Raw genomic sequence first — 22,481 nt, 5'->3', positions numbered from 1 at the left:
ATGCTGGGAGGCTTAAAATCACCCAAGATCTATTTGAACAGGTGCACATGAGGTTTTCTGCCAAGAGGATGGATCCACGGCAACTAGATTATGGTTCTTTCCCCCAGTTCTAACTAGAGGGTCTGTGTTTATTGGGCTTTGACTTCTACTCAAAGTGAGAGTGGGTGTCTTGGGGGCTGATCTGGTGAGATGGCTGAGCAAAAAGCCTGACTCATACAGACACACACCCACACAAATACACACACACAGAGACATCCAGGGATAAATCAGGTGTCACCTCACAGGACCTTAGTCCTGCTCCCATATTTTTAGCTGTAGAAGAGCAGAGTAAGAAAGAAAGGGACATGATTTCCTAGAATCTGCTTTCAAATAGAACAGCAAATTCTTAACCACAGTGGATGGGCATCCATAAATAAAGCTTTCATGAGTGGTTTGTGGCCTCCTTAAGTACACATATATAGAAATAGAATACGTATTTTTTGTTTATTTTAATTTTGTGTATATACAAAAATATTTTAAAATTCTAGCATACATATAGTTTCAGCAAGAAATGGACTATCCCTCTGGATTTCATATTCTGCCCCGTGGTGTCATGTTGTGAAGAAGAATGAAGCTGCAAATTATATTTCAGAACCAGCAAGTAACTCAGTTATCCTGGGGAAACTCTATGTCTAGGTCTTGGTTGCCTTAAGAAACTTCTCCCACTAGAATTAAGAGGCCCCAGTAGAACCAAATTTGTTGGCGTTATTAAAGGCACTGAAAGTGGTATCTGTGTTGCATGATTTAAAGATCACATTTCCCCAAATATTCGAAGCATCATTGTTTTATTTCCCTGAGTTAATAACTTCTAAGAAGATATTTAAAAATCCTCTTTTGAAATGTAAATGCCGATAGGAAAACATAATACGTCATGGAACAAATTAGTTGTACAGACCCTGCGATCAGGATGAGAGAGCAGAATCAAAGGGAGAAGCTAAAGGTTTCGACAAAGAAGGTAACAAAAGATACCAACCCATTAACAACACTATCTCTGCTACAGTTTGCCTAAGCCTGGCCGATGGCAATGTAAGCTAGCTTTTCACTTCCCAGCAAAGTTGTGCAGTTGAAAAATTCATCTATGAGTGTAGAATTTACGAGGCTGCAAACCATCTAGCCACAGGACTAAATAGATAAGTGGTAAAGTTTGTCACCAATTCTGTTGACTCCCCCTCCAAAATACCTTCTTACTTCTTCCTACCTCCATCTCCCACATCTAGCCATTATCACTCTACAACTGCCTCCCCAAAAGCCCTCCCTGCATTTATTTTTCCCCCAATATCAACCCATTTTCACAACGCAACCCAAGCGCTTTTTTTTCATGATACTATTCTGACCAGGTCGGCATGCAACTCAACACTCTTCATTGGTTCTGTGTTGTGCATTGGCTCATGAGCCCTACAGGTTAGAACTCCTTCAGCCTCATGAGCCCCTCTCTTGTGTTTCTTCATCCCACCTGCTTACCATGGGCTCTCCTCCCCAGAGCCCTTGCACTTTTCCTTCCTTTCTTCACCTGCCCATCCTTAAGATCCAAGTCTCATTCCCTTAGTGAAGCCTTCCTGGTTTCTCTAATTAGATCAAAACCTATAAATAACAGCCCCGCTTAGCACCATATTCCTCTCCATTAAAAATAACTGCCACAGTTGAAATTCGTCCATTGTTTTTATATGTTATCTAGTTAATGCCCACCTCTCCAATGATATTGTGAGTGGTGGACGAGCAGGAAGAAAATATGTTTTATTAGCTCTTTGGGCACATGGCTAGCCGACATTTCCTACCCAGTTTGGTGTGGCCGTATGACTGAGTTCTGGCCAATGGAATGTGGGCAAAAGTGATATAGGTCACTTCAAGAACAGGCCAATTTAAAATTATATGCAATACTCTGTACTCTTCTTTCCTTAAACTGACTGAGCAGAGAAAGATCTTGGAAACCATGTTTTGAAGATGAGGGAAGCTGAATCACAAACAGGAGGAAATTCACTTAACCCTCAACCCAAAACACCCATATCGGGCTTCTCATTGTGGTAAGCCACAAACATTTTGGAGTTTATCTGTGGTGGCAGCTAGCATTGCCCTAATAAAACACTACTCTATTCTCCATGCCTAGCACAGTATCTAACACATAATAGATGTTCAATAAATACATATTGATTAAACAAAAGTGTTGTTTCTTGGTATATGAAACGTCCTTTGGAATGGACAGAGGGGACCAAGTATCTGTGTTTGTGTTGGTTTTTAAATTGCCCTCCTGAGGGCAAGGAGAGCTCAAACGAAAAGGCAGACCACTACAGAATGGCAGGTGGCAGATTTCATAAGTAAGGGAACTTACACAGGAAGCTTGTTTCAAGCAGCCACAAGCTGACTAGATTTCTACACCTCCGCACCAGAATCTTAAAAGTTTATATAGAGGATTTAATCGGATTCAGTCACATATACCACGAAGATGGTCTCAACAACACATTACTCTCTTAAGGCTGTATCCTTGAAATGGCTCCCAATGGGGGGGAGTACAGATAGAACTTGCATTCCAAGGACAGGACAGGAGGTGAGGAGCTTCTGATTACTTAGGTTCAGCTCCGAAAACAACTGCTGATCAGATCCTCTCAATACCTCCTCCAATTTGATCAAGATTTTTTTTTTCAAAGATTCTACTTATTTATTAGTGAGAGACATAATGAGAGAAAGAGAGAACACCAGAGGTGGGAGGGTCAGAGGGAGAAGCAGACTGCCCACTGAGCAGGGAGCCTGATGTGGGACTCCATCCTGGGACTCCAGGTTCATGACCTGAGCCGAAGGCAGACTTTTAAATGACTGAGCCACCCAGGCACCATGATTAAGACTTTTGAGAATAATGTGATTTTCCTAAGATTATTGGAAGAGGAAAGGAAAATCCACTAGTGCAAAGCAGAGATTGAGTTTGCACGTAATAAAAATTAAAAAAAAAAAAGACTCACTCTTCATTTTATTCATCTTGATATATTTGAACAAAGTAATTACATGTGTACCTAAATTTAATGACAACAATGAAGCATTAAAACACTAGTTTTAGGGGCACCTGGGTGGCTCAGTGGGTTAAGCCGCTGCCTTCGGCTCAGGTCATGATCTCAGGGTCCTGGGATCGAGTCCCGCGTCGGCCTCTCTGCTCAGCAGGGAGCCTGCTTCCCTCTCTCTCTCTCTCTGCCTGCCTCTCTATCTACTTGTGATCTCTCTCTGTCAAATAAATAAAATCTTAAAAAAAAAAATGCCAAACTTCTTTAAAAAAAAAAAAAAAACACTAGTTTTAGCCTCTAGACTTTCCATCTGGCCCAACCAGAAATTTGTAAAATAATATTGCAGAATAGAAGCAGCTACAGTGTTGAGCAGACCTGAATGTGACCTTGTCAATTCCAAGTATAGGCTGGTGTACCCTGGGCAAGACCTATTAACTACTCCAAGCTTTAGTTCATCCTCTGTAAAATGGGAATAATTATAAAAAGGGTCCTTGAAATCAGATATATAAACATTTTCCAGAGATGGAACATTTAGCTATTCAAATTGTGGTGGCAGTTAGAGAGGTGATAGGGCCAATAAGGAATAGCAACGTTTCTGGTCGTCACTATGGAAAAAGTGGATGTTGATTTCTTGAGTTAGAGAGCTAATGAGTCAAATGGTACAGATTTGGTCGGCTTGTCTGAGCTATTCATTAAAGAAATCACCAGGCTGAAGTCACCTTTTTGAAAGTACTGTTCTGTGGTTATAAAGGTAATATATACTACATATATATATTTTAAAACATTCAAGTATAAAGAAGATAAAATGATCACTTCCAAAGAAAACTGGCATTCCTGTTTTAGTGCATCTATATAATGACCTTGGCCCGCGACCTAATAATAGTTAAATACAGAAGCACATGTGTACATGTGAAATGAAAATTCAATTCTTCAGAACCTAGGCTTTGAAGTCAGATTACCTGTGCTTGAATCCTGGCCTTACCATCACTCTTAAAGGCCATTTAATGCAAATTTTTAAGTCTCAATATCTTTATTTGTAAATTGTAGCAAATAATTACATCAACTTCATAAAGTTATTATGTCTATTAAATGATACAATACATACAATGTGCTTGAATAGTTTCTGATGCAACTAGGATGGATTAAATACAAGTTAGCTATGATAACAGTAACAATTATGGTGATGATGATAATTGATACATGTGTCTATTTCTTTAGAGGAAATAAATGCACAAAGGAAACAAAACTCAACATAGCAGCACTTCATTTTGAACAAAGGCTTTGATTTCATATTCAAGTATACAACTCTAATGGGACAATCTAAGCCTATAGAAAATCACTTGATTCTTTCAATTTCAATTTTGAAGTCTATTCTGTTTTCTCTTTATCTAATTTGGTCTACATTTTCCTTAGATCAGTACATCGTTAAAAAAATTTTTTTTACTTTATTTTGACAATTGACGACTGCTGTAAATACATCTATTATTTAGCTTTTCTAAAATATTCTTGGAATTCCTGTCTTTTTTTTTTTAAGATTTTATTTATTTACTTGATAGACAGAGATGACAAGTAGGCAGAGAGGCAGGTAGAGAAAGAGAGGAGGAAGCAGGTTCCTCGCGGAGCAGAGAGCTGGATGCGGGGCCAGATCCCAGGACCCAGGATCACGACCTGAGCCAAAGGCAGAGGATCCACTGAGCCAACCAGGACACTCCAGAATTCCTGTCTTTTTATTCTTGCAAATAAATCTTAAGATTTTTAATCATCTTCTAACCTGATTTGATATAGTTTTGCAATTACATTAACTTTTAGAATTCTTTTGGAATGAATTGAAACTTTACAATATTGAGTTTTTCCATGTAGAACCTGGTATATGTTTCCATTTAATTCAATTCTCCTTTGTGTTTTAGGTTTTCATAATTTTCTTTTTTTTTTTTTTAAGAAATAAAACCTGCATATTTCTTGCTTATGTCTAGTTGGTTTCTATTTTTACTAATACTGTGAATAAGACCTTTTGGGGTTTTTTCCCATTTTATTTTCTGACCACTTATTTTTGCTATAAAAGAAAGTTATAGATTTTGGTCAATTTCATACCTAGGAAAATTACTGAGCTCTTTCATAACTTGTTATTTATGTATCAATGTTCTTAGATTCCTGGGATGGACAATCAAATCATCTACAAAGAATTGGGTCTCCCCTTCATCAATGACTTATCAATGATTTATGTTTGTTATCTTAATTATACTAATTGGAACATATTTTTTAAAAGGTAAGTTATGCCAACAATAAAGGAAATTATATTATTTATTATTTCCCTAATTCTATAGGAGGTACTCTCAGTACACTACCATTAGGAGGAATGAGTGCCAAAACTGAGGTTTGGTAGTGATTTTTTAAACTCATTTTAAAGGAATATTCTTTTAATTCCAGCCTACAGTTTTTTTTAATTGAGGCATATGCTGAAATTTATCGTGAATGTTGTTAAATATCAAAATAACCATATAATTTTGCTTTCATTGTATTATTGAAGTGGTATATTATATCAATCAATATCTTGATATTGAAATATTTTCATATTCCTGAAATTAATTTAATTACTTAATTTAATTAAGCAATTAATTTAATTAAGTAAATAAATTTAATTAAGTCCTATTTCATATTCACTATGAATTGGGGGTGTCCTTAGTACATAAACTGTAAGGGTCTATTGACCCTACTTTCACTCTTATAATTTCAACATGCACGCTTTATTGTTGTATTCAACCTACTCTATGCATTGCATTGATCTATTCAGGATTCTGCTCAGAATCTGTTCATTCAATTATATCAATAAGTTCATTCAAATCCTCTGTATTTAGATTTATTCTTGTGTCTAATTGATCTAGAAAAACTGACTGGTATATAAAGTCATTCACTGTAATATTTTCAAATTTTCTTATAGTTCTAATAGTTGTGCCTCAGGTATTTCTTTTTAATTTTTATTTCTTAAAGGTTTTCTTTTCTTCATTTAAACTCAATTAGCCAACATATAGTACATCATTAGTTTTTGATATAATGTTCAATGATTCATTAGTTGCATATAACACCCAGTGCTCATCACATCACGTGCCTCCTTAATGCCCAACACCCAGTTAAAGATTTTATTTATTTATTTGTCAGAGAGAAAGAGTAAAAGCAGGGGGAGCAGCAGGCAGAGAGAGAAGCAGGCTCCCCAATGAGCAAGGAGCCTGATGTGAGACTCCATCCCAGGGCCCTGTAATCATGACCTCAGCCAAATGCAGACATTTAAACAAATGAATCACCCAGGTGTCCCAGATACTTCTTTTTTTAATTGAAGTATAGTTAATGGTCCTATATATTTTTTTATTTAAGAAAACACACACACACACACACACACACACACACACACACACCCCTTATTAACATATAATGTATTATTTGTTTCAGGGTGCAGGTCTGTGAATCATCAGTCTTGCACAATTCACAGCACTCACCATAGCACATACCCTCCCCAGTGTCCATCGCCCAGCCACCCCATCCCTCCCACCCCCGACCCACCTGCAACCCTCAGTTTTGTTTCCTGAGTTTAAGAGTCTCTTATGGTTTGTCTCCCTCTCTGGTTTCATCTTGTTTCATTTTCCTCTCCCTTCCCCTATGATCCTCTGTCTTGTTTCTTAAATTCCTCATATCAGTGAGATCCTATGATAATTGTCTTTCTCTGATTGACTTATTTCGGTTAGCATAATACCATCTAGTTTCATCCACATAGTTGCAAAAGGCAAGATTTTGTTTTGTTTTGTTTTGTTGATAGCTGCATTCCTCAAAAAGTTGAAAACAGAGCTACCTTATGACCCAGCAATCACACTACTGGGTATTTACCCTAAAGATAAATATGTAGTGATCTGAAGGGGCACGTGCACCCAAATGTTTACAGCAGCAATGTCCACAATAGCCAAGCCATGGAAAGAGCCTAGATGTCCATCAACAGATGAATGGATAAAGAAGATGTGATATATATATATACAATGGAATACTATGCTCTATATATTTCTAATGTATAATAGTGGACTGTTATATCATTATTGGGAGCTGTGCCTTTTATCAATGATTATATCAGATTCCTCTGGTCTTAATACTTTGCACTTCTCATTTTTTCTTTGGTATTTATATTGCTTCCCTTGCTTACTTGCTTTTTATTCATGTTTTCTTATAATATCTTTTTTATATTTTTATTTTTATAATACTTTCTTTCCAAATTGGGTTTCCTATAAACAAGACATGGTTAAGATCCTGAGCTCTTTAAGAGAAGACTCTTCAGTCTAGAGTAAGTAAAAATGACCAATATGAGAAGGCCTCCTTAGAGACAAGTGACAAAAGTGTGTTTATCAAAGATTAAATGCAGGATATCATTTACCTAATTAAAACATATCAAATTCCATTTTACCTTCTGAAATGGAATATTATAATTTTTTTCCTAAATATTTTAACCTCTCTTTTCTTATCTTTTCATGTCAACTAATACCATTGAGAAGATCTGGTTAGCTGTGCTTTGCATGGTCCTGGACTGGCGGGGCAGGGCATTCTGAGCTCTCCACTCTGTCCCTTTGGCAGCCTAGGGTCTCTGTGCTCTCATCTGTCTCTTAGGAAAGCAAGGGCCACTCCTCCTCTCCTATTTTGACCCAAAGGAAAATTATTATCTGAATGAACCAGAGTCCAAATGAGCAGAACTCCTTCTTAGCACTTCCTTCCTTCCTTAAGAAGAGAGGATTGAGGGGTGCCTGGGTGACTCAGTGGGTTAAAACCTCTGCCTTCGGCTCGGGTCATGATCCCAGGGTCCTGGGATCAAGCCCCACATCGGGCTCTCTGCTCAGCAGGGAGCCTGCTTCCCTTCCTCTCTCTCTGCCTGCCTCTCTGCCTACTTGTGATCTGTCAAATAAATAAATAAAATCTTTAAAAAAAAAAAAAGAAGAGAGGATTGACATCTGAGCCTAGGAAGAAAGACTGAAAGAACTGGGTATCAGATAGCCTTTTAAAAATCTGTTGTAGGGGTGCCTACACCTAATCCAAAGAGCGTGGCTCATTGGATTAAGCATCTGCCTTGGGCTCAGATCATGGTCTCATGGTCTCATGATCCCAGGATCCTGGGATCGAGCCCCACATCTGGCTCTCTACTCAGCAGGGAGCCTGCTTCCCCCTCTCCCTCTGCCTGCCTCTCTGCCTACTTGTGATCTCTCTCTCTCTCTCTCTCTCTCTCTGTCAAATAAATAAATAAATAAATAAATCTAAAAAAAAAAAAAGCTGGTGTCTATACCCAGAACCCTACTAGAAGTTTGGCCTCGGGTAAATTGCTTAACACCTTTCTATCATATTGTTTTCATGTGTTAAAGGGCAGTAATAAGATCTACTTCACAGAATTACTGGAGGTTTAAGTGTGAAAATCTAACAAAACGTATGGCTGACCACTTCCTCAGTATGCCTTGGACAGGTATAGATCACTTATCTAAGCTCTTTATCACTCCTTATCTAAGCTCTGATAGCCTAATGGTGTTCTGGTTTTGTTTGTAGAAGCATCTGTTCCCATGCGTTCCTACCTTTCTTTCTTTGATCCTTTTATTTCCTTATTTTTAAATTAATCTTTTATTAGTTCAGAGAAAAAGGCTAAGAATTTTGAAAGTCAGAAAAGATTAATAAAAGAAATATCTATTTCGGGGCATCTGGGTGGCTCCTCAGTTGAGTGTCTGACTTGATTTTGGCTCAGGTCATGATCTCAGAGTCATGAGATCAAGCCCCACATCAAACTTTGTGCTCAGCGCAGAGTCTGCTTGAGATTCTGTCTCTCCCTCTGCCCCTCCCCCCTTTGATATGCTCTCTTTCTCTCTCTCTAAAATAAATAAATACATATATGCACACACAACATATATTCATAGATATACACATATAGACATTCATAGATATACACATATATATATCTCACACACAAACTCACTTTCACACTCATCCTCAACATGAGGTTCCTTATAGATTGGGCCTAAGAAATTAAATGTGAACAAATTTATGGAATGAGCAATATTGTCTTTTCCTTCAATATATAACTCCTTGCATTATATCAGTATCATTGCCATTAGCTTGGGGTCAATGCATACCTTAGTTTGCGTCTCAGCTTACCCACTTCCCATTTATATAACCATTGACTATTGTTTAATCTTATGAAAAATGCAAATGGGACTATATCCCAAGCTCTCTATTTATAGTTCCACAAGTTAAGTGCACTGCTCCTGCGTTTCCTTGTCTGGAAAACAGGAGTACTAATAATGGCAATTTCACAAGGTTGATACGAGAGTTAAATAAGACACACTGGAAATGGGCTATCATATAGGAGAAGAGCAATAAATAATGGTTGCTGTTATTTTTTTAAGCAAACATAGTAATTTTCACTTTATAAATCTTTAATGAGGCTTAAGTGAGCTAATATGGAAAAGCCTTTTGCCCAGAGTAGCAACTCTAAACTTCTAATTTCTGCTTTCCTTTTTTTTCCCTCTCTGAGCAGTGGGAGGGGGGGAAGCCACTTAAATGGGTTGATAAGAATACTCATTGTGGATAATATACTATTTGTGGAAGCAGAATGAACTAGGTTATTTCCTTTAGCCAGTGTTAGTAATAACGTCTAGCAGAAAAAAAAATCTCACTCAAAATAGAAGACAATGGATTCAACTAAAGGGGCTGTGAAACCCCACTGGCCTCACCCCCCCGCCAACTTTCCTCCCACCATGGAATCCACAGTCTCTTCCTTAGGGTTCACCATGATGCCTGTTAAACCATTAATACTCCTGCAAGAAATGCTTCTGAATACGTCTTCATTCTCCTCTAACGTGTGAGAGTAGAAGGGATTTAGAAGCAAACTTCTAGGATTTATATTTAGGGATGTGCATGAGAGAAGGAGGAGAGGAGAAAAGGAATATTGAATCACAGAGGGAAATGGGAGGAGCACAAACCACAAGGCGTTATCTATTGAAGGAAAAGACAATATTGCTTATTCCATAAATTTGCTCACATTTAATTCTTAGGCCCAATCTATAAGGAACCTCTACTATGTTATAAAATATCTGAGTGGGTCTCATCCTAAAGAGAGAAAAACCCTATTTCTTACCTATGCCCTTGCTGCTTCTTGAGCCTTAGTAATTAGAGATCCCAAAATGGACTTCCCTAGCTTTTCAATTCTTTCCTCATCTGGTTAAATCATTTTGGATATATCTTTGTGGAATTTAATTCAGGGAAAATAAGACAGAAATGCATGTTTGGTTCAGAAGTTCTAAAATGAAAGGTGAAATTACTTAGTTTTAACTAGTGATTGCATAAAATAGCTCCCCAAGAACAGACAAGGAAACGAGAAGAAAGAAAGGAGAAATAGATTTCATTTAAAAAAAGCAAAACTCTTCCATTTGAACAATTACCTCAAAAGACAACAAAACAAGGTATTTTGAGTGAGGTTTTTGTTTTTTGTTTTTTGGGTTTTTTTTTAGGACATGCCCACATATTTTATATATATATATATAGTATTCTGGGATGGAGGAGGGTGGGATTGTTGAGAGTTCAGGTCAAAAAGCCATAATTCCAAGCAAGCAGCAATAAGATAGAAAGCCCTTCTTATGGTTTCACGTCTATGCATGAGTTGCTCTGGTCTTTTATTCAAGTTTAAGTGTAAGATACTAAATTCCATGTTTATATACAATGTGCAGCATAGAAACACCTACATTTCTCCAGGCATAACCACGCATGTGACAACACTCTCAAGACCCAGCAGTGAGATCCTCCAAGGAGCACTGACTGAGTGAGATTTCACGTTCTGTGGATTTCAGCCATCAATTCAGTTTCCCCATGTTCCTGAAATCTCATTGTTACACTCAGGATTTGTCTTCTCCTAGGGATCACTTTCAAACCATGTCATTTTCTGTGACAAGACAGAGTAAGTAAAATGATGATGAGTTTGGATTTCTTTCCCCAGACTCTCAGCTTTTCTATCTTCTAGTTTGGCATCTCACTCCTCAATTATTATCAGATGGCATATTAGAAATCCCCACTGATATTGAGATATATCAAAGGTGCTGACTGAGAAGGCATTAGGTACTGCTTAATCTCAGCCCTTAATCACTACCACTTTTAAAACATTTAATAGTGTCGTAAGGAAAAATTCAGAAAGCACCTGAAAATGTCAAATAAAAATAAATCCAGATTTTCGTGAGTCTGCCAGGTATTATTACTCCATTCCTGATACCAGCACTAGAAGGATGAGTCAATTTTTCAATATATTCAGAAATAATATTTCAGACAAAGTATGAATTCAATGTCCTGTTTTGGTCTATTCTTTCTCACATTTTTGTGTTCTCTTTTTTTTTGAAAGACTCTAATGGATTTAAAAAATGATCACAATCTGGGAAGTCTGGGTGGCTCAGTTGGTTAAGCTGCTGCCTTGGGCTTGGGTTGTGATCCCAGAGTCCTGGGATCGAGTCCCCCATCGGGCTCCTTGCTCGATGGGGAGCCTGCTTCTCTCTCCACCTCTGCCTGCTTATGTGTGCGCTCTCTCTCTCTCTTTCTGACAAATAAATAAATAAATAAATAAATAAATAAAATCTTAACCCCCAAAAAATGATCACAATCTTCAATGTTCTCACTTAAAAATAATGATACAAGATTTCTTAATCTGGGGGCGCCTGGGTGGCTCAGTGGATTAAGCTACTGCCTTCGGCTCAGGTCATGATCTCAGGGTCCTGGGATCGAGCCCCGCGTTGGGCTCTCTGCTCCACAGGGAGCCTGCTTCCTCCTCTCTCTGCCTGCCTCTCTGCCTACTTGTGATCTCTCTCTCTCTCTGTCAAATAAATAAAGAAAAAAAAATTAAAAGATTTCTTAATCTGGGAGAAAGTCTTGGGAAAGAGCAATCATTTCTTGAATCAAAAGATTAAAATAATTTATTTTAAGCTTATTAAATCAGGACTAACTAGTACTTCATTCAATGTATTATACTGAATTGAAATCATCAGTAAGGCACCCCAAACATTTTGCATTAATAAGTTATTTTGGGGGTGTCTTGGTGGCTCAGCTGGAAGAGCATCCAACTCTTGGTTTTGGCTCAGGTCATGATCTCAAGGTCATGAGATTGAGCCCCATATGGGTTGGACTCCAAGCATGGTGGGGAGTCTGCTTGAGATTCTCTCTCTCTCCCACTCGCTCTGCCCCTCTGTCTGTGCATACTCTCTCTCTCTCCTAAAATAAGTATTCAAAATAAAATAAATTACTTTAGGCAGTCTCAGATGATAGGGCTATAAACAGTAGAGAGCACTAGGCATATACTTATTTTTCAATTAGTAGGTTTCCTAAATAAATCATTCTGTATATTATTTCTGTATATTACTATATATAGTAATATACAGAATATACTATTCTGTATATTATATATACATTCTGTATATTACTTCAGTTGGAAAGGTGCCACAATTATTTGTTTTCATTTCATTATTAAATCAGAGCATGCTCAATAAAACAAATAGATTGCATATTAAATATAAATCTACTGATAATATTCACTACATAATGATGAGGTTTGTCCTAGAGGGTGAGAGATTCAGAGTTCCTACTTTCCAGGGAAATTATGTGTTCATTGTGCTATGTTTCTTCTGCCTTCTACAAATCTTTAATTTTATTTTAAAACAGTTGTTAGGTTTTATGCTCCTGCAAGGAGAAAACCTGAATTCACAAATAGAGGAGCATGACATGAGATACATTAAAAATATTTTACAAATAGAATATGCCAGAGTTAGCAGAAAAGTCTGCTTTGGGGAAAACTTCTATTATGAATAAAATTGTTGTTTGTCACTTTTATTTTACTGGGAGGCAAATTAGTCATCACATAGCTTGTTCCATTTTTTTCTTGAAATCAGGTCACTTAATCCCTTCTGGGATGTATTCAGAATGAGAGCCTATATTTTCCTCTCAGATTAATCTGGAGAGAATTTCAAGTTGCAGGTCTTCATATAATAGGGCATATGGAAATGGAGTCTAAAGTGTCTGACACTTTTAATGATATAACTTCATTCACAATGGCATTACTTGTGGATATAATTTAAGTGAAAATGTAGGCGAACCAAATCCCCACATGACCTCAGCAACTCTAAAATTATATTCCTGTAATGTGCTTTATAGCTTCTCTACCTAAATACAGCTGGTAACCTCTAATTGCCAGCATTTGCGGATGGAAATCTATTTCTGAGTGCAATATATCATCTGTTCCAAGGATATAACAGTTATTATTCTTTCTTCTTGGACAAGAATCCATGTTTCATAATATTTATGATTTAAAGTTAGAGCTAGCTAAATGCAGGAAATTCAAAAGTTCGCTTGGACAGTCTGTTTTATTCCCTGTTCAGCTTTCTTCATTTTTCTAAATATAATGGCACACTGAGGAAGGAAGGTAAGGTTGCTTCAGACTCCTGACTTAAAAGCTGAGAAACAACAGCATAATTATTAAACTAACTTATCTCTAAGAGAAATCTGCAAGACATAATATTTCCTGTTTTCATAAAAGAACTAAAATATGGATTTTAATGCTAGTTAGGGCCCTAATCACATAGGAAAGAGATCCAGACAAAATCAGGATACATAGATAGATAGATAGATAAAATAGACAGACAGACAGACAAATAATTATCAAATGGTCTGTAGTAAAGGACCAATTTATTTTGTTTTTAATTTCCAATCTGTCAAAGATGTGTATTTTTGCAAAGTAAAATAAAAATGATTCTAGGGGTTCCTGGGTGGCTCAGTGGGTTAAGCCTCTGCCTTCAGCTCAGGTCATGGTCTCAGGGTCCTGGGATCGAGCCCCGCATCAGGCTCTCTGTTTGGCGGGGAGCCTGCTTCCCCCTCTCTCTACCTGCCTCTGTGCCTGCTTGTGATCTCTCTCTCTCTGTCAAATAAATAAATAAAATCTTAAAAAAAAAAAAGGTTATAGAAAGTGGGGGGGGGGGGGGGAGGGCAAGCAAAGACATACAAACTACAAGCCTAGATTTTCATTATTAGATTCAACAGCCAAAGAAATAACATTGCAACGAACATGACCAAAAAAGAATAACAAACAGTTGCCTGGGTGGTACAGTTGGTTAGGCGTCTGACTCTTGGTTTCAGCTAAGGTCATGATCTCAAGGTCGTGAGATTGAGCCCCACATCAGGCTCAAGGCTCAAGAGACTCTGCTTAAGACTCTCTCTCCTCACGGGGTGCCTGAGTGGCTCAGTGGGTTAAAGCCTCTGCCTTCGGCTCAGGTCATGATCTCAGGCTCCTAGGATCAAGCCCCACATCTGGTGCTCTGCTCAGCAGGGAGCCTGCTTCCCTGCCTGTCTCTCTGCCTACTTGTGATCTCTGTCTGTCAAATAAATAAATAAAATCTTAAAAAAAAAAAAAAAGGCTCTCTCTCCATCTGCCCTTCCCCCCCATATAAATAAATATTAAAAAAAATACTTTGAGAAACACTGAGATAGAACAACCATTCTTACCTTGTCTTCCTCCTTATTTTGCATTTGATACATATCTCAGCATTTCTAAACAGTGTGCTAGCAGCAGCATCTTATTAAAACATGGAATTTTTTTTTTCCCCTCTCTGGCTAAGCTTATCTGGCTAGCTAAGGATGATGCCAGGAGCCTGGGGAAGGTGGTGTGCCCCCAAATATATAAGGTGAGGTTCTCAACCTAAAGAAATATAACCCAATAAGAAAAGAAAGAACCAGGAAATACTTAATGGAGGGCTTCCCCACTGCGGTCATCAATTAATTGGTATCATAGACTTCTTTCAAGGTATAATTCTTATGTGCACCAATAACGTCAGCAGACTGAATAAAGGTTTTGTGTGCATGAATTCTCCCACATTTCCAGTCAATGGGTGCAGCTGTGAATAATAAAATATTTGTTTTAAAACCCTCCCAAAACTCATAGTAACTATATACTTCTCTGTGTTTATATTCTGCTGGTGAATTCTAGAGATACAACTACAGTCCTAGGGGGTGGCAAGCAGAGAGAAGGAAATACCAGCAAACATTTTGAGAGGACTGGTGCCAACCAGGATGGCTGGCATGACTGGAGAAGGCAGTGGGTGTGAAGGAAATCTGAGTTTGTGTTGGAGGAATACGTGTGACTTTTTTTTTTTTTTCATAGAAGTCATTCTAGATGGAGGAACAAGTGAGAACATGAAGCCACAATGAACTCCTTATGGAAAATGAAACGGATCACGGGGGTGAGTTAGTGGAGAAGGAAATACGTAGCTTCATTGTACAGGACTTGGAACACTAATTAATGATGAACTTTTATCCATTATACCAGGAACAGCAGAACCATCGATGACTGATGTCTGCCACAGGCACATGCCAGGGGAGTGATGGCAGGCATTCCTTATTTCTGCCACAGAGCTGTGGTTTCAAAACCTGTCGGAAAGTTGAAAAAAAATTAGGGGTTTAAAAAAACTCAGCTCTACAAGGTCCGTAGCATTTAGCAACTGGCTAAATAATATAATAATATAATATAAATATAATAGAGGAGAATTTAAGTCTGTTCCAATATATAAACATGAGACATAAGATGGAATGCTACATTCTAGATGCAGAGTGGGAAGGAGCCCAGAACATGAACTGATGGAGAGCTGTGACCAAAAAAACTACACACAGACACACACACATCTCCCAAACATTTCATCTGAGAACATTCCAAAATGGCATAGAACATTAAATCTGAGAATTAATTTTAAGATACTATGGCCCAACTTTCATGTTAATAATATAGAAAGACACAAAGATGTTAAGCTTCTTGCCCCAAAACATTTGTTAGCAACTTAACGTATAGAACCACACTCACTTATCGTCCAGATTTTCCACTTTTGTTTCTGACATTGACAGAATTTAACAAATCATTAAAGGGGAAGATCAGGATTGAGGAATCACAGAGAATTCTAAGATACTGAGACTGAATTACTGGAAGAATAATGGGCTGTCAGTAGGAAAATATATTTTAATTTTGATAACAAAATGTTTATCATTGAAATGGATCATTAGTAGAATTAATCTTTTTTTTTATTTGACAGATAGAGATCACAAGTAGGCAGAGAGGCAGGCAGAGAGAGAGAGAGAGAGGAGGAAGCAGGCTCCCAGCCAAGCAGAGAGCCCGATGAGGGCCTCGATCCCAGGATCCTGGGATCATGACCTGAGCTGAAGGCAGAGGCTTTAACCCGCTGAGCCACCCAGGTGCCCCAGTAGAATTTTTATTAGTAGAAATGTTTCTCCCTCAAGTACATTAGATGATATATTCCATTAGTCAGGAAATGTTAAGTTTGACCTGCAGCGGGGGCAGGGGAAGGAAGAAAAAAAGAAAAAAAAAAAAGATCCCCCAATTCTCAACAACTTAACATGACAAAAGCCTACTTCTTGCTTTCAGAAAGTACACCTCTGGGTACAAATGATTCTCAAGGGCAGCTTTCCTGCACCTACAGGTGTCAACTCAACATACCAGACTCCGTAACCTACCAGTTAAATGCTTCTATCTGGAAAAGACACATATCCATATTGCCTCATTCACATTTCTTTGACTAAAGCAAGTCACATGGCTATGCCAACTTCAAGAGATAATGCTACCAACCTATCAGGTGCAATAAGATTTAAAAGAAGGTAAAGATGAATGTGCCCCAAATGATGAATATTTGATCTGTGAGTGTGTTCTGCCAACTTCTTTGGGCCAAAAGTCATGTGTAGTTTTTATGGGATCCCTGAAGGGATTCTAGTCCACAAGAATGTAAATAATCACTAAAGCTGTGTTTTTCTACTTCCCCATATGGTACATAGCTCAAAGGGAAATGCTGTAAAGGAAAAGTTAGTTTCAGATCAAGACTAGGATACATTTTATGAGAACATTATGCCAAATAAACAAACATAAATTTAAAGGACATCAGTTTAACAAAATAAAATTCTAATTTACCTATAAAGTGGAAACACAAAGATTTACTGGTTTTCCAATTTCGATATCTAGTTAAATATGGGCATTTGTATTACTTTTCTTGTTTGTTAGAATGCTGGTATTTGCAACTCAGCTTCCTGAGGAATTTTTAAAGGAATCCTTAAAAAAACTGTCTGAAGTAGGGGCGCCTGGGTGGCACAGTTGCTGTGTCTGACTCTTGGTCAGGCCCTAATCTCAGGGCAGTGAGATCCAGTCCCATGTGGGGCTCCGCGCTCAGTGATAAGTCTGCTTGAGATTCTTTCTCCCTCTCCCTCTGCCCCTTCTGCTCATTCTCTCTCTCTTTCTCTGTCTCTCTCGAGTACATAAATAAATCTTTTTTAAGAAAATACGGTTTGAAGTACTATGTCTACATCAGCTTCACTGTATCAAAACCATAACTTCACAGGATAATTTTGGGAAAAAGAAATCGAAATTGAAAAAAAAAAAAAAGATGCAAAGTTTAAATTCTCAAACCCCAAAGATTGGTTAGGTAGGCACAATGGCAGAGCAAACAACTGAAAATTTAAAAATCATGCTGATCAACAAGTTATTTGTGGCCATAGTGCTAAAAGGCCACGGTGCATACTCTAGAAAGTTAATGGGTTGTAGTGGTACATCTTTTTTATTTCCATCTCTCGAAAGTGTTGGAAACCATAATGTCAACAGGAAAAAGAGTTGCCTAGTTATTTACACAGACGATATGAGAGTGGCATTTTGTGAATAAAGTTTTCTCTCTGTGGCCCGATATGAAGAGCAGTAAAAAGGTCTTCCCAGATCTCTGTTTGCCGGTGAGGGTTGCATTTCTACAAGCAGACAATGGCAACCTATCCCATGTTGCCACTCCACTGCCTTATAAAAATGGCAGAGCAAGGAACTTCCAGTGTACCTGTGTGCACATTTCTCTGGAGTGGTCTTTCCTGGACACAGGTGCTGTGCTCGTACAATCGGATGAGCAACGCCAACTTATTTTCTAAAGTGGTTTTGCCAATTTCCTCCCTCCATGGATGTCTGAGACTTCCCTTGTTCCGTGAAGTGCAAGCAAAGGCAACTCATTTAACTGCACACATCACACTTGGTGGAGGAGTTTCTGTCTGGGGAAAGTCACAGAGACACTATCAGTGTGGGTGAGAGGGTCTCCTCTTTGTTCCCATCGCTTTCTGAGGCAGCACACAGCAAAGTGACATGACCAGAAGCCAATTCTGGGAGAGAAATTTCCCCATCTTGGTCTGAGGCATTTAAGGAATTAACCCTGAGGAAGCACCAGGCTTTCTCCTCATATGTTCAGCCTCCAACACAACAAAAATCAGATGTAGCGGAGTCTTGGCTCCAGCCCTTTCCTGTCAGCTCAGAGTCAAGAGCAAGGGGGTGTGGCAGCTGCCCTTCTCCTGGCATGCCCCGACCTGAGGTCTGCGGTCCAACCCTTCGCGTGACCCCACAAGTGCTCAACCAGAGCCCGATTCCATGAAGCTTTGAAAGAGGCCAGTTCCTTTTCTGCAAGCTCAGTCTTCAGGGTACCAGTCTTGGATAACTTAACCCATACCTTCTTCTCCACATTCCTTTCTTTTTGTTGTCAACTTTGTCATTAATTTCTAACTTAATTATGTCGAAGTTAAGACTATGTGGTACCTGTGATTATAAATCTTTGAAAGTTGAGACTTTCTTTCTAGCCTAGCATATCATTAATTTTTATAAATTTTTATGTGTTGCCAGGAACAAATATTTAAACATATCTGGCATGTCACTTAATTATGTTGTTCAAAACTTCCATAGCCTAAAAGAAAAGAAAAAAAAAAAAAGCAAAACTTCCAAAGCCTTATTTTTACTTGACTAACCTATTAATCACGTAGGTGTGTGGAAATCTCCCAAAATGCTGATGGAATTTTTAGCTTCCACCAATGTGGCTTTAATAAATTTTCAGTTATTTCTTTTAGGTTTATTTTGTAAAACCCATTAGGTTTATAACCTATCTTTCTGGTAAATAAAAGACTTTGGCCAATATGTCAATAATACTCTTCTTCCCTTATAATGCTTTTTATTTAACTCAATTTGCTTATGTACTATACCTCAACTTTCTTTTAATTAATATTTGATATATATTTGTTCTGTACTTCTACTTTTCACATTTTTGTGACCTCTTTCAAAAGGCATTCCTATTTTTTTAAAGGTATTTATTTATTTATTTGACAGAGACAGACAGAGAAAGCACACAAGGGGGAGCTGCAGGCAGAGGGAGAGGGAGAATCAGGCTCCCTGCTGAGCAGGGAGCCCAATGTGGGTTTGATCCCAGGACACCCAGATCATGACCTGACCTGAAGGCAGACGCTTAACCCCACTGAGCCACCCAGGTCCCCTGGCATTCCTATTTTTATGAAGAAGGAAAAAAATCTTTGAATTCTAGACGGGAATTTTGTTCTTAACTGTATTGATTGTGAGTGCTGATACATTGATTTTTATTTTTCTCTGGTTATTTTCTACCTGCTTGTTCTATTTATTTTTGTTGATGTGTTTGCTTCCTCTTTCTGTAACCCTTGAACTGGGGTTTATTTTTCCTTTCCATTTTTTTAAACATCTACTAGTTTGATTGTTGTACATTCAGTTGCTATTTTTAAGGGATTCCTCTGTAAATTTTAACATGCAGTCTTAGCTTAAAATGTTTCAAGTTATTCAGCAGCTTAACCCTTTTCCTAAATAAGAGATGCACATTAAAGTGCTTAGCTCCAGGCACTTGTCCTTTTCAAGTTAATTTTGGCAGTCCAGAATTCAGGTCTATCTTGATTTTTTTTTTTAATTTTATTTATTTATTTGACAGACAGAGATCACAGGTAGGCAGAGAGGCAACCAGAGAGAGAGGAAGGGAAGCAGGGTCCCTGCCGAGCAGAGAGCCCAATGCGGGGCTCGATCCCAGGACCCCGAGATCATGACCTGAGCTGAAGGCAGAGGCTTCAACCCACTGAGCCACCCAGGCACCCCTATCTTGATTTTTTTTAACCTCCCAAATTGGATATTATTACTGTTACCTCTAGTCGATGTTTTCATTTCAGACATGCCTTCTGGAATCATTTTCGTTCTATCTGAATAAATTCCTGATGTGCTCCCTTTGTGCTTAAAAATGGTTTGGGTCTAAAAATATCTTTGCTTCACGCCTGCTCTTTCTCAGGTTGTACACTTACAGATTGGCAGGTATGTATAGTACCTTATAGATCTTACTACCTGACTCTTGCCTTCCATTGTTGATGGGAGAACCCAGCCATTAGTCTAATCGTTATTCTTTTGTAAATGAATTGTCTTCTTTTTTTAAATACTGATTGTGAGATCTTCTGTCTTCAATTTACTACAAGTTCAGTACCATGGGTCTAGGTAAGTTTCTTTTTTGTTCATTTTTCCTGGGATTCATTGGAGCTCTTCAGTCTGAGGACTGGTGTCTTCAATCAATTCTGGAGACATCTTAAGCATTATCTTTTTCTTTGTCTCTGTTTAGACATATGTAACTATAGCCTTCATGTGTCTTAAGCGCTCTCTCATATTTTCCATTCCCTTATCTCTCTGTACTGCATTCTGGGTAATTTCTTTAGCTCTCATTTCCAGTTCACTAAGTAGCTCTTCATTTGTGTCTAATCTGCTGTTAAAACCATCCATTGGACAGCAAATCCATTTCTGAAACTTTATGCCTTGAAAATACACAAGTCCGCATAGCTTTTGTAAAGTATGTTCCTTGTAGCTTTATTTGATATATATATATATATATGAAAAAAGAGAGAAAACTAAATATCTCTCAGTAAGGAAATGGTCCAGTAAATCACACACATCTGTTCAATTAAATTGACACTAGATGATCACCGGAATCAAGGGTTTTGCTTCATATATTCCAACTTGGCTCAATGCCCATCTACATACAGTAGAAAAATGTAAATTCCCAAGGGGTGTGTGTGTGTGTGTGTGTGTGTGTGTGTGTGTGTGTGCGTGTGAGTGTAGACAGAATGGTATGGTCTGAAAGTGACTATTACAAATTGATATGTGCTTTTGGTATAAAATATACTCTGGGTTTCAAAGACTTGTATACAAAAAAGTAGAAATGAATTCATTACTAATCTTATATTGACTGCATGTTGAAATAATACTGGGTTAAATAAAATGGTTATTGAAATTAATTTTATTTGTTCCCACCTCTTTTTTGTTTCTAGTGGATATTTTTAAATTACATATTATTTTAAAAGCTGTTGAGTTTCTAATCTAAAATTTATTTTACATCTCTAGAATTGCCCTCTTATCTTTTTACTGGTAAAGGCAATATCGACATTCTCTTTTTCCTCAGTCACATTTTTAAAACTCCTTTATTTCTTACAATGTATCCATCATACATTTCATATTCATTACCTGGCAATTCCAATACTAACTGTCATTACAGGCGTGATTCTGAAATATGTTGTTTCTGCTGACCGTCTCCTATGGTGGCCTATTTCCTCTTGTATTTATGAATGCTTGGAACTTTGGGAAAACTCTGGATATACTTTACATTTTTCCAAGGCAAATATGCATTTTCTTCTACCAGGGATGTGGTACCCTATCACCCCAGCACAAATTAAAACAAATGTTCGCCTAATGAGTTTGGGGGAAAGTCACAAAGGCAATGTGATTTTTTCACTTTTTATTGAAATGTAATATATATGCACAGAAATGTGTTCATATTATAAGTAAAGGGCTCAATAAATTTTCTCAAACTAAGCACATCTGTGAAATCAGCATTCATATCAAGAAACAGACATTATAGGGGCACCTGGGTAGCTCAGTCAGTTAAACGTGTGCCTTCCACTCAGGTCATGATCTGCGGTCCTGGGATAGAGCTCCACATCAGGCTCATCTTCAGTGGGGAGCCTACTTCTCCCTCTCCTTCTGCCTGCTGCTCTTCCTGCTTGTGCTCTCTTTCTTGACACCTCTCTGTCAAATAACAAATAAAATCTAAAAAAAAAATAAAGAAAAAAGAAAAAGAAAAAGAAACAGAACATTATAGGCACCTAGAAGAAGAAGCTCTCCACGGGCTTTGCACTTTAGGGTGAAGATACACAAATATATATATATTTGTGTATCTAAATTTGTGTACACAAATATATATGTGTGTGTGTGTGTGTGTATATATATATGTATATATATATATATATATATATTTCCCACACACAGAGAGACACTCCTTGTGTCTAGAGCAAAGGCTGCAGCAAATATCTTCAATGTTTCCTCTATGGGTACAGCCCCTGTTTCTTGGGCCTTGGCTCTGCTTTCTCACTTGCTGGGGTTCCAGGCTTTGTACTCTGTGTCTACCTTGTGAGTGGCCAGTTTAAACTCGGGCTCCAGGCAATTAGGGAAACGCAAATGCCCTCATTGAAACATCGTTTCTAGCACTTTAATATTCTTCAGATTTGGGCTCTTCTCTTGTTTGCTCCTGACCT

Source organism: Meles meles, chromosome 16 (assembly GCF_922984935.1).
Source record: "Meles meles chromosome 16, mMelMel3.1 paternal haplotype, whole genome shotgun sequence".
Lineage (NCBI taxonomy): Eukaryota > Metazoa > Chordata > Mammalia > Carnivora > Mustelidae > Meles > Meles meles.
The sequence above is the reverse complement of the archived record's forward strand: the minus strand, read 5'-3'. Positions refer to the sequence as shown.